The 12,289-nt window shown below is 42.4% G+C and overlaps 2 pseudogenes; both read left to right on the top strand.

Annotated features, from left to right (window-relative positions):
* The first annotated feature begins 6,329 nt into the window (after window positions 1-6,329).
* LOC149111118 (uncharacterized) lies at window positions 6,330-9,438 on the top strand (annotated as a pseudogene).
* LOC149111117 (uncharacterized) lies at window positions 9,323-10,175 on the top strand (annotated as a pseudogene).
* The last annotated feature ends 2,114 nt before the right edge of the window (window positions 10,176-12,289 follow it).

The raw sequence follows: 12,289 nt of genomic DNA, 5'->3' as shown, positions 1-12,289 counted from the left end.
AGGCGGCCTTCTTCCAACCGCCCCCGACATTCCTGCTCTTCGCGAGCAGCTGGCTGTGCTCGTGTCCACAGGCAAAGCCAAAGAGGCTATCGGAGTGCAGCTGACCCACGAGCAGGTGAAGCGCTTGAGCGACACAGAGCTCGAGAAATTTGCCAAACGCTACGAGACGTACGTGGGCTCGAAGACGACAGAAAGCCTGATCGACAGCTTCATTTTTCTTACAACCAAAGCAGTCGGAATGGCCGTCAAAATCAAAGACATCGGGGCTTACCGAGAAGAGCTCAGAAACGACTACATCTTGAACAAAGAGCTCTCCAATCTGTCTGGCAACCTTTCTTTGAAGTTTGGCCGGTTTCTTGCCGTGGCCAACGCGGTGTTCATCACCACGAAACATATTGATTTTAGTCCACAGTTGCCCGTGTAGAGCCACCCTTCTCGTGATGAACACGGCTACCCGCTTGAGGGCGTTGATGAAGTAGCTGGCTCATCAACTGCTAAATAACTCGTCACCATCAACAAATGCTGAGGTCTTGCTGACAATTTGTTAACAATTGAACTTTTTTTGCTAATAATACGGTTCGCTTCAATGTCAACCGAACAATCCGAGAGCGCGCCTGCCGCTGATATCACACAGCAAGTGACGACTCCGACTGCAACCACGCAGCGCAAGAAAAACCCCAATTGTGAGGCCGCCGGGAAAGCGACATCTGAAAAAACGCAGCTAGCACGGGAGCAACAGAAGAAAGACCGAGGCTTATAGGGCTCTCCACGAAAATAAGGCGAAAGCCGCCACAGATCCCCCTGAGCCAGCCCCGGATACAAAAGAAAAAAGCCCAAATAGCGGCGGCCTCAGCGCCAACCAATGAATCGCTATTGGCACGTTGGAGTTTCCCTTTTCGGGATTTATTACAAGCATGAAGAGCTCATGACAATGGCCAAGCCCGTGTTCGACAAATTCAAAACGCCGGAGCCCGCGCCTGAGCCCACGAGTGTCGAGACAAAACCTGCTCGCGATACACGGCCAAGAGGATTTAAAAAAATGATTTAAAGGTTTGTGCGTGATTCATATCAACATGTTCAGAGATGATGCTGCCAAGTTTGCCGTCTGTTTCTTAACCTTTTTTACTATCTCGAGTGTGTTGTATGACTTAAACAAAAAGGTCATTCTCGCGACCGTCGATCTTTTGAATACAGCATTTGACTGCGAGGTTGCAGAAGAAGAAGAGGCATTGTGTGCCAAGTGCGCAGAAAGGGACGCGGGAAAGACAGATTAATTTTGTTTTAAACTTTCGCTCTTTCCTTATATCAAGCGTGCCATGTCCGACAACAAGCTTGTCAAGATCGTCATTGACGCCGCAACTCTCACGGGATTAGCCGCGGGCATCGGCTGGGCCGCGAAAAAGGTTGTGAAAGAGAATTTCACTTCTGATCCCAGCAGCAGCTTTATGAATTACATGAAGTTCACTGTCATCGTGGCGGGCAGCATTGCGCTAAAAGGGTACCTTGAGGACCAGAAAATCCTCCCCGCCAGCATTTGAAAAATCTTCCGATAATATATACCATGGCGAGCATCGCGATCATGATTGGCGGGGCTGTGTTGAACGCCACAGCTTTTATCGGCGGCAATTATCTGGCGAGGGTGCTCGGCGGGGGCAGCAAAGCCGCGCTTGAGGAAAAAAAGCGCCACGACAAGGCTCTCGAAGATTATCAAGCCGCTTACGCCAAATACACGCGCGACCGAACACAGCTTCTCGACTGGATCGTGACCAACGTGCAAACAAAAGAGCAAGCCAAGTAGAACATGACCAACATGGACTACGCCTTCAAACTCTACACCAGGCGCATCCTGACAAACAGATGGTGCCCCCCAAGGAGCCGAAGTTCTCAGATTTCTATCATCCAAGCGAGCAGCAGAAAAATGGCAAACTCGCGTTCGTGGGCACCGGGGTGCTCGCTCTGGGCTACGCGGCCTTCCGGTTCCTTTAAACTTTTTTACGCCTTACTTTTATGGACGCCAAACTCGTGAAGATTTACTACAGCCCCAGGGGCTACTGGAAAGGAATCGCCGCGATTAAAAAATTGGCCGAGGCGGCCACGGTACCTGAAGAAGCCGCAAAAAAGTGGCTGATCAGGCAAGCGCTCTGGCAGATTTACCTCCCCGTGCCGAAGCGGATTCCTCAACCGAAATTCGACGTTCCCACGCCCAACAGGGTCCATCAGGCTGACCTTTTTCTGCCGCACGACAAGCTCCCTCGCGGTCGCAAAGTTTTCAAATATGCGCTGACCGTTGTCGACGTGGCCAGCCGCTTCAGAGGCTGAACCCCTGACTTCGAAAAATTCTGATGAGGTCACGCTGGCCTTTCAGAAGATTTACAAGCGCTCGCCTCTCGAATGGCCCAAAATGCTGCAGGTTGACCCCGGGCACGAATTCATGGGTGCCGTCACCAAAGAGATGGACAAGCACCAAACCTTTATCCGGCGTGGGCGCATTAACGTTCACCGTGACGAGGCCATTGTCGAACGTTTCAACCGCACTCTGGCTGAGTGATTGTTCGGGCACCAGTACGCCGAAGAGATGCTTCTCCCTGAGGGCAAGCGGTCCACTGCCTGGGTGAAAAGACTTCCTGAAGTTGTTTCGGCTCTGAACAACGAGGTCACAAGCCTTATCGGCAAGAAACCCGCCGTCGCCATCAAAGAAAAAGCTGTTTACGCAAGGCCGTCGACACCTTACACGAGGCCTGTTGGAAAATGCGAAAAAATCCTCCCCTCTCTTGTCCAAGTTCATTATCTCTACCAGCCCGGCGAGCTTGAAGGGGACGTGAAAAGGGCCACGGATCCAATCTGGTCTTTGAAAGTTTACAACGTTGAAAGGTCTTTCATCAAACCGGATCAGCCCGTTCTCTACTATCTGCGCGACGGGCCCAAGCGCGGCTTCGTGCGCAAAGAGCTGCTGGTTGTTCCTCCGAACACCCAATTACCCCCAGAGCAACTTTGAAACTTCGGCCTCCAACCCTCTAAGTTCGTCATCTGTTAATGTTGACAAGATATCCATGCAGGTGTATCTGTAAGCTTTTGTATGGATACCGTTGTCATCTATCCATCACTTTGAATCAAATGGCGAAAGCGAAATTTTGTTAAGATACATACCGTAGATCTCGTGACCCTCGCTTCGAAGAATATTCATTCCATGCCATTGCTGCTTCCCACCGAAAAGCGTTTCCTTGTACTGTTCATGCGTTATTTGTTTCTTGACAACGTTCTTTTTCACACCCTTCGCTTTTTTGATATTTTTTTGTCCGCCTTCAAGATGGAGTACATTTTCGGTCTAAGACCAACGTACTCTGCGATGGGGGTTCCTGCACATTCGTCTTTCATCTTGCCCAAGACCTTTTTGTTCTTGTTTGAGTGGAGTGGATGCTCATTCGGGTAGTCACTCGTGTCGTAAAGGTGCATGTTGTTTTTCATGTCTTCGTAGACGTCTTCTGTTTTGATTATAATCAAAAGGCTGTCAGTGTCCGTGTACAAGAGCTCGACTTTTGAGCTGTACTTCTTTTTTAGCTTGTTGTAAAAGAAGTCGTACATCAGGATCTTGCTGTTGTCAAGGATCGTCATCCCCGTGTAGACCGGCTTGTTTAGAAGCAGCTTGCTTTTTCGCATGTCAGCCCCTTTTGGTAGTCCGACATCCACTCCTTTTTTACGGCCTTTTTCTCCGGCGCCAGGGGATAGCTCTTGTGCTCCTCGTGAGGTTCTGGCGGGTATTCGAGATCCACCTCGAGAATGCACCCCTTCTTTGCATTTTCTTTCATCTCGAGAATCTCCTCCTCTGTGGGCAGCTCGCTTTTCCACCTGAAGCCTCTTATCGGGAGAGGCAAACTCATCGCCCACCCGTAAAGATTGTTTGTGTCGAGATAGAGGAGGTATTTTTTTGGCTTGCTGGGGTCGTAGCCCGGTACTTGCAGGTTGTTTGCCTTGGCGAACCTGTTGCTCACCATAGAGATTCCACCCTGCATCCCCCTTTTTACAAAGAGGTGCTTTTCGTAGTCTGTCAAGAGCTCAAGCTCGACCCCAGTCTTTTTCAAGAGCGCATCCCAGGAGAGGCCTGGCGACGTGAAATAGTGCGCTGGATCCAGCTCGTACTGATCAAGGCACAGTTTTTGGAAGTTCTCAAACACATCCGCCAGCAGCGCGACGTCAGTTTTCACGTAAAGATCGTGGTAATCGCCATCGTTTTGCATCCAAAAGCCCCCCAGACGGCCTGCGCATGCGCATACTCTTCGTCTGTTATGTGCTCATCGTTCAGCTTGCTGAAAAACTTCTCTTTGTCCGGAAGACTTGCCTCACTGAATCTTTCCCTTGAGTCCATGTACTCGTAAGGATAGATCCCTTTTTTGTAAAGCAGGTCGCTGCCTTTCGAAATCGTTGATGTTATTTTCAAAGCCTCCTTCGGTGTTGCTCTTACAAGTGAATCAAGGCTCCCTTGCAAAAAGTTCAAGCTGTCGATGAAACGAAGATTACCTACCGAGAATGTGATATATTTCTCCATGTTGTTGGCGACACATTTCACCTCTTTCTCCAGCTTCGACATCGTTTGCATCAAGTGGTGCGCGTCGTAGCCCCTCAGGTTGTGGAATACGACTGGTATTGGGTCAGTCTTCGGGTTAATTCGCAGTTTCTTGTTACATTCGCTGTGCGCAGCTCCGCGAAACCTGCCTGTTATGTGGCAATGGTCCTTTACTGCGTCTCTGAAGTTTTTCTGAAGTAAAGGGTTTCCACAGTACTTGCAGTTTTCCTGTGATCCGGCTTCCAACTTGTCTTTTTCATCTTCCAGCCTTTTCAGCTTTTGAAATCCCCACTTCTCCTTCTCTTTCTGTGCCATGTAGAAACATTTTTTGTGGCCTTGCCCCCAGTAAACCCATTTTTCTCTTACGCCTTCTTCATCCAGTTCTTCTTCAAAGTTCCAGACAGGCAAAGAATCCATGAATTCGTCTTTTATCAGAGCTTTGTTGCAAACGTGGCAATCGGCCGCTTTCTTGAAGTCTTCCCAGCCCTTCCACGTCATTTCAATCGGCTTTGGTGTGGCCAAACCCTCTCTTATTTTCTCTTCCTCCTGCATAATGGCACCTAAAAACTCCCCAACCGCATTTTCACCCCTGTAAGTGTTGGAACCTACCACTTCACCATCGCTTCTCACAACAAGGTAAGAATATCCGCATGCCTCGTGCCTTTCGGTCTTCTCTGTGTAGCTTGTTTGCATTCTCTTCTTTGCGGGTTCTTTCCATCTTTTGGAGGGAATAAAGCGGCTCTGAGCGACCATTTCAGACATTCGTTGTCCCTGTTTTGGACGTTGATTATTGCTTTCTTTCTCGCCAGTTTGGCGGGAAGTGGCAGATAAGTCCCTCCGCGAAGTGGCTGATAGCGTGCAACATTCACGTATGCAACCTGTATCCTTTCAACTGCCCATCCTGATCCCATCTCGGACCAGTGCTCTATTTCTCCTTTTGCGTTTTCAATGAATTCGTCGAATTTTTGTCTTATCAGGTCCTCTTCATTCTTTTTGAAAACGTGCGTTTCGTCTTTGAAATAATGCTCCATGAATTGCGTTTGGTCGTTTCTTTCTATTGAGAACTTCACTTGTAACCCGAAACTTACTTTAATGCTATTTAACCTTAGGGTTTCTTGTTCGACCAAATTGGTGATCTTTCCTTTGTTCTCTCTTGCGAACCTCAAAAGATCTTTATTGTTTGGGTTCCTTTCAGATATATCCATTCTCCACACACGGAGCCATTCTTGGAAATTGTTTTGGGATATTTGGAACCCATCATATAATGCGTGAACCTCGTGTGCCAACGGCTCGGGAAGGTTTATTCTTTCCTCCCTCGGTATTGGGCCGTAGAACCTTTGCAGAACATCGGATGTGTATCTTGCGGCAGCCATGTCGGCGCAGTATGCACTGAGCGTGCGCTTCTCCAATAGGAAAAATTTTCTGGCACAGTTTTGTATATACAAGTGAAGGGCACATCCGCGCATATTTTTTACGGAAGATGGACCAGCTTTTTCGCTTTGCTGTTGCGTTACACACAGTTCTGGCACAGCGCTCATGCCTCAGTTCTGGCACAGCACACACACGCAGTTCTAGCACAGCACACACACATATAAAGTGGGGGTTCTGGCTGTGGGAAGCAAGAGGGCAAAAAACCGTCTGAAAAAGTCCCCCAGCTCCTTCTCCAAAGCTTTAGTCTGAGGAGAAGGAGCTGGGGCGCTTTTTCGGACGGTTTTTTGCCCCCTTGCTTCCCACTGTGCCAGAACCCCCACTTTATGTGTGTCAAAATATGCTTCTGTGAAATTCCTCCCAACCACCATGCGCCCAGTCCGAGAATAACTGAAGTTAATGAATACATAAGGTCGATGGATACAGCATTCCTCGAGGTAGACGCGAAAGACCCCGGTTTCTTCACACAAGACGGGATCCATTACAACAAACAAGGCCTTGGATGTGTGGCTGCTTCTATGAAGAAATGGGGAAGAGAAAATGGACACTCATTCGACGCCACTTCAGACCACTCAAAACAGTGCCGTTTTCAGGAAAAGCCATTCCTGTGGAACCAACAGAACTGCAGAAAAGGACGAAAGTCACAGTGGAGGAACGCAGGTCCAGCGCAACATTTAATCAACTTACTGCTGACAAGCCTTGGCAAACGTTAAGCAGCTGTAAGCCTTATCGTGACACTGAGACACTTTTGTGAGACATATTTAGTTTTATATTTCCCTGATAATCAGTAAGTACTATATTTCCTTATTAGTATTATCAAAGCTTACATTTATTTTTTCCGGGTTTTGTTGATTGTATAAATACATATATATAATTATTTTCTTTCTTTCAAATGAACTCTTCATGGTTAAATCAAAATAATGTTTTCAACATAATTTTATGGAATATTCAAGGACTCAAAACCAGGCTAAAACCAACCAATCAGACCATTTCAAATACAAAATTAAATATCAAATCAGTTAAATCTAATCTATCAAAATTCGATATTATTTGCTTACAAGAAACATGGGCAAAAGATGAGTCATTAATGTTTCAGGATTACATAGTCCACTGGACCGTATGGAGCACGAAAAGTAAACGAGGTCAAGGCGGAGTATCTGTCTTGATAAAGAATAAACATTCAGACCTTGTTTTTCATATAGAGTGCCTCTCCAAACATAATTTGGTGTCACCTACAATGACAGCTTTTTGGTATAAATTCAGACATTTATCTCGCGGCGGTTTATTTACCCCCACTTCAGTCTCAGCAAAAAGCAGGTGAGGACGTCCTAAGTGTTTTAGAACAAGAAATACACAAGTATTCCAAACAAGGTAAAAATCATTTTGCTTGGTGATTTAAATGCTAGGACTGGAACTTTAAATGACTTTATTGAAAATGACGCATATAATCTCGATAAAAATTGCCCAAAACGAAACAACTGAGATTATACCATTAACAAACTAGGAGGCGACGTATTACGATTATGTATAGGAAACAAATTGAGAATATTGAATGGTAGAGCTACAGGTGATCAAATGCTAAAATCAGTTGCAAAACTAAGCCTGGAGACATCATGTAAAATGCAAAAATGTACAAAGAAACACAAGCCATGGTACAATAATACTTGCAGACAACTAAAGAAAAAGCTGCAGAAACTGGCGAAGGAGATAAATCCCACGGCTCCTCGATCACTGCGACAAGCACTGCGACTTTACCCTCAAAAAGGAATACAACACGCTAGTAAAAAAGATGTACAAAACATATAAAAATCAACTTTTAAATGAAATAAACAATTTGAATTCCAACCAAAGTGGCAAATTCTGGAAACTAATAAACAAAATTCGTAAAAATGAGACGGTCAAAGAAAGTTGCGATATTTCGTCAGAAGATTGGATAAAACATTTTCAAAACCTTTTATATGACGAAGCTCAAGAAACGAATGCAAACGTCATGTTTCAAAACAATCCTGACCAAACAACAACTATGACCGATGAAATTTTAGACGTGCCTATCACTGCAAAAGAAATTCATGATCAAATATCTAAACTCAAAAATAAAAAGGCATCTGGTACGGACACCATCCTGAATCAAATGATCAAACATGTGCGGTATTATCTCATGCCTTCTCTAGAAAGAATATTCAACGACATCATTGAAAATGGCACCTTCCCAACTGAATGGAACATTGGTGTTATAAAACCAATTTAAAAACCAGAAAACCAGTTTATTCATTTTCCAGCAATTACTCAATAAATACAGCAAACATCACAAGAAACTTTATGTTGGTTTCATTGACTACGAGAAAGCCTTCGATAGCGTATGGCAATCCGGTATGATTCATAAATTACACAAATATGGAATTCAAGGAAAATTCTTGAATGTTATTAAGTCCATGTATTCGTCAATTAGGAGTTGTGTTAAAATTAATCAAAACATGCTTACTGAACTTTTTTCATGTAACAAAGGGATAAGACAAGGTGATGGCCTAAGTCCAGTTTTATTTTCGTTATTTATGAATGATCTACTGCAATATTTTAAATAGAACAAATCTCCACGTGTGATGTTAGGGTATCGCTCTATAAACTGCTTAATGTATGCAAATGATTTGTTGGTAATCAGTCCTTCTCCGGAAGGGCTGCAACAATCGCTCAATGTAATTTATCAACATGCTCAGCAATGGAAGCTCAAAGTCAACACTAAAAAGTCGAACATAATCATATTTAGTGGTAACAGGCAAAACAAAAACAATACAAATTTCAAATACAATAATGAAACTTTACAAATTGTTGATAAACAAACATATTTAGGTGTAGAAATGACTTCATCCAGTCGTTACACCTATGCAAGAGAAATTCTCAGCAAAAAAGCCACGAAAGTTCTCTCGATAATAAAAAGATCCTTTTCTAACTCAGATTCAGCAACTATTGCGATTAAGAACAAACTTTTCGATGCTCTTGTTAAACCCATGTTACTTTATGCATGTGAAATTTGGGGACCAGAACTATTGTCATACAGAACTCATTTTGATAAAAGCACTATTAAACAAGTCCACATTAAGGTCTGTAAACAAACATTAAACATCTCATGGTATACAGAAAATATTGCCTGCAGGGCAGAGCTTGGGAGGTACCCTTTAAGCATTGATATAAAAGCCTCAATCTTTAGCTATTGGCAAAGATCAAAGCATTCTTGTAGCAACGTTTTGTTACGTGAAGCATTTCAATATGCAACAACTTCTACACCTTTCTTTGATGTTACAATTAATGAAGAGATCACTAGGGGGTATCAAGTAACAGAATCAAATCAAAGGGAAAAATGAAGAGATCACTAGGGGGTATCAAGTAACAGAATCAACAGAACCAGTAACACGGCAACACATCAAGAACGGTCGATTAAAAATAAACAAAAATCTTAGAAATCAGTATTCACAAAACTGGCTTGAGACTAAGAACAGTTCATCAACAACTTCAAGGGAAAAATTTACGCACAAGGAAGTTAAAAAGAGTTATCAATTTGAAAATTACCTGAAAACGGTTACAAACTCAGCACACAGAATTAGCCTGACAAGGCTTAGGTTAGGATGTCACGCATTAAAATACAAACTGGAAAATACGAAAATAAAGGAGCATCAATCCCAGTAGAGGAAAGAACATGCTTAGTATGCAAAGAAAATTGCATAGAACATGAACAGCATTTCTTGATGTATTGCCAGGGGTATGCTACCATAAGAGTTGAGCTCCATTCTCACATTTCAAACAAACATGCACTTTATGCAAATCTGAGCGATAACGAGAGAACTAAGTACTTACTTAGAGCTGACAATAGAGTTACATCAAAAATAATAGGTAAATATATCAACTTAATGTTTAAAAAAAGAAAAGAGATTCTCAGCTTACAAACGAAATGAACATTATAATTTTTATTTCATTTTATTTGAATTATAAAAGAATCAAGTGAATGTTATTTCTTATTGTACTAGTTAATGTTAAACCTTTATTGTAAACAGACCAATACCTCCCGTTGGAGAGTAAGGTGCAATAAAGATATACTACTACTCACTCACTCACTCACTCACCCATTGACCCGTAACATACTTGACGCGCTGACTAAGAGGTATTTTTTTGTAAAAAATAACTCAACAAAACACTAGTAAGGCAGGCGAAACTTAAATGAAAAATTTCTACTTATTATTGAAATCTTCTAGTTGTTTGTTTTTGGAGCAATTTGCTTGAGTGAGTCAATCTTCCTTAACCTTTTTGTTGTGATGTTTATACGAACACTGGATTGGAGAATAACAATTAAGAGAGGGAAAATCATCAACAAATGTACACAATGTTTGCTAAAAGAAGCCCCACATTGCATGTCAGGGAATTACTTTTCAAAATCTTCCCAGTGGGAGGGGGCGACCCCCTCCCATACTCACCCCGAACGATGCACAATGCGCATCTTAATTTGTCCAGCCACTTCACGCCATGTTTTTCACACAAACCTTATCTGCCTACATTTTGGATGGAATCCCCTACTCAAAAAACAACTGACAGCCTTGCGGTACTCAGTTGTTATGTTGTCATGTTTTTAAATAGGCTTAGTCATTACAGCAGCAAAACCTTTTGACACTAGATGTCCAAGTTCACTTGACATGTGTAAACAGTGCCGTGTTCAGAGAGTTAAAACCCACATGGGACAAGGCACAACATGCTGTACAAAACAGGGCTAAATTGAGAGATAGTGGTTGTGTTATGTCCCATTAGGACTAAGAGCTAAACAGATAATTATTATTAGAGGATAAAGTAAGTAAGTAAACAGTATTCTGCTATACATTTCCCACTTAAAAATTGTAACCACTTGTTATGTCTACTGTCTCACTTGTAGCAATTCAACTCCCAGGTTCTGACATTTGAAAAAAGCATTCCAACAGAAAGGAATAAAACTAAGCATAAGACCCCAGTATGCATTGCGGACCTATTTTTTTAACATAGTTGTGTAAACGATAAAAGCTCTCTCAATAAGCAGTTTGTGTTCTTAGAGCAAAATAATGTTGAGCCAAAAACTATTGTTTAAATAAAAATATTGAAATGTTTACCTTCTGTCTCCAGCATTCCAATTTTGCAAAGAAATCGTTCCTAAAAGGAATTGATTTTGAGTTTCTTTATACCATACCGAAGCCCAGTGAGAAGAACATTCTTCACTGAATATCTGAACATATAATAATAAAAAGTAGCACTAAAAGACGGAGAAGCGGAGAACATGAATTGTGCATTCCATTATGTATATTGACAATTTAATGAATTCTCTTGAGCCAAAAGCATTTCTTTAGGGCTCAAGAGAAGTAATTAAGGTGTCTATTATTTGCATTGTTTGCCCTTGTTGGCCTGTGAAAGTCATGTTAATCCAGCATCATCTGATTGAAAGAAATAACAGCAGCTCAGGATTCCAATGTCATATATTACTCCCATTCACTACTAAAACCAGTTGTAATGTTGTCAGCAATTGCTTGTCCTGGTAGTGTAGTGGTGATCATACCTGACTAGTTTTCAGGGAAAGTGGGTTCAAATCCTGCTCAAGGCATAATCTATCTTTCAAGTTTAAAATTTCTGTACAGTTTTGGAGAAAAATTGCTTGTTTGCATGTATGCTGTGAACAAATATGGCCACCATTCCACATTTAAATTTATCTGCTGACAATGGAGATGACCATCAACTACCTACATGTACATGTAATAATAGGTTGTGTACATCACTGTAGCAGGAATATAGGAATATATTATTATAGGAACCTTTTCTGTGATGGAAGCTCTAAAATACACAGATATAGAGGCCAAATAGAGCAGTGAATGGACTTGAACAGAGGAGCTCCATCAGCACTAATGATCAAACTTAAATGACAACATGTTCTATCTTCACTTTCACCATGTACTTCCTTGTAAAAGTTCTTGTATAAGGTTCCATCTGTGATGTCTTTATAAGAGCTTGCTTCTTCAGTGCATTCCACTCTTGCTTTCTACAAGCTCCAAAAATTTCTGACAAGTTCTCTGAAAAGCAATTACATTTGGACTGAAGAATAACATTACTACCAGAAGAAAATGTTAGTCCATTTTCTCTTTTATCTATAGCTTCTTTTCACAGAATAATACCTTGACACCATAGGAACAATCCATGATAAAAAATCATCATATTGACTACTTCCACATCTCCCACAAGACACTTTGTTTGCTCACCCCCTCCCCCATCCCTTAAATTTTGCATGACCATTGTCTTCAA

Source organism: Orbicella faveolata, unplaced genomic scaffold, assembly GCF_042242905.1.
Source record: "Orbicella faveolata isolate gen_17 unplaced genomic scaffold, um_ofav_v1 contig_24, whole genome shotgun sequence".
NCBI classification, from domain to species: Eukaryota; Metazoa; Cnidaria; class Anthozoa; order Scleractinia; family Merulinidae; genus Orbicella; species Orbicella faveolata.
The sequence above is the reverse complement of the archived record's forward strand: the minus strand, read 5'-3'. Positions and strand labels throughout refer to the sequence as shown.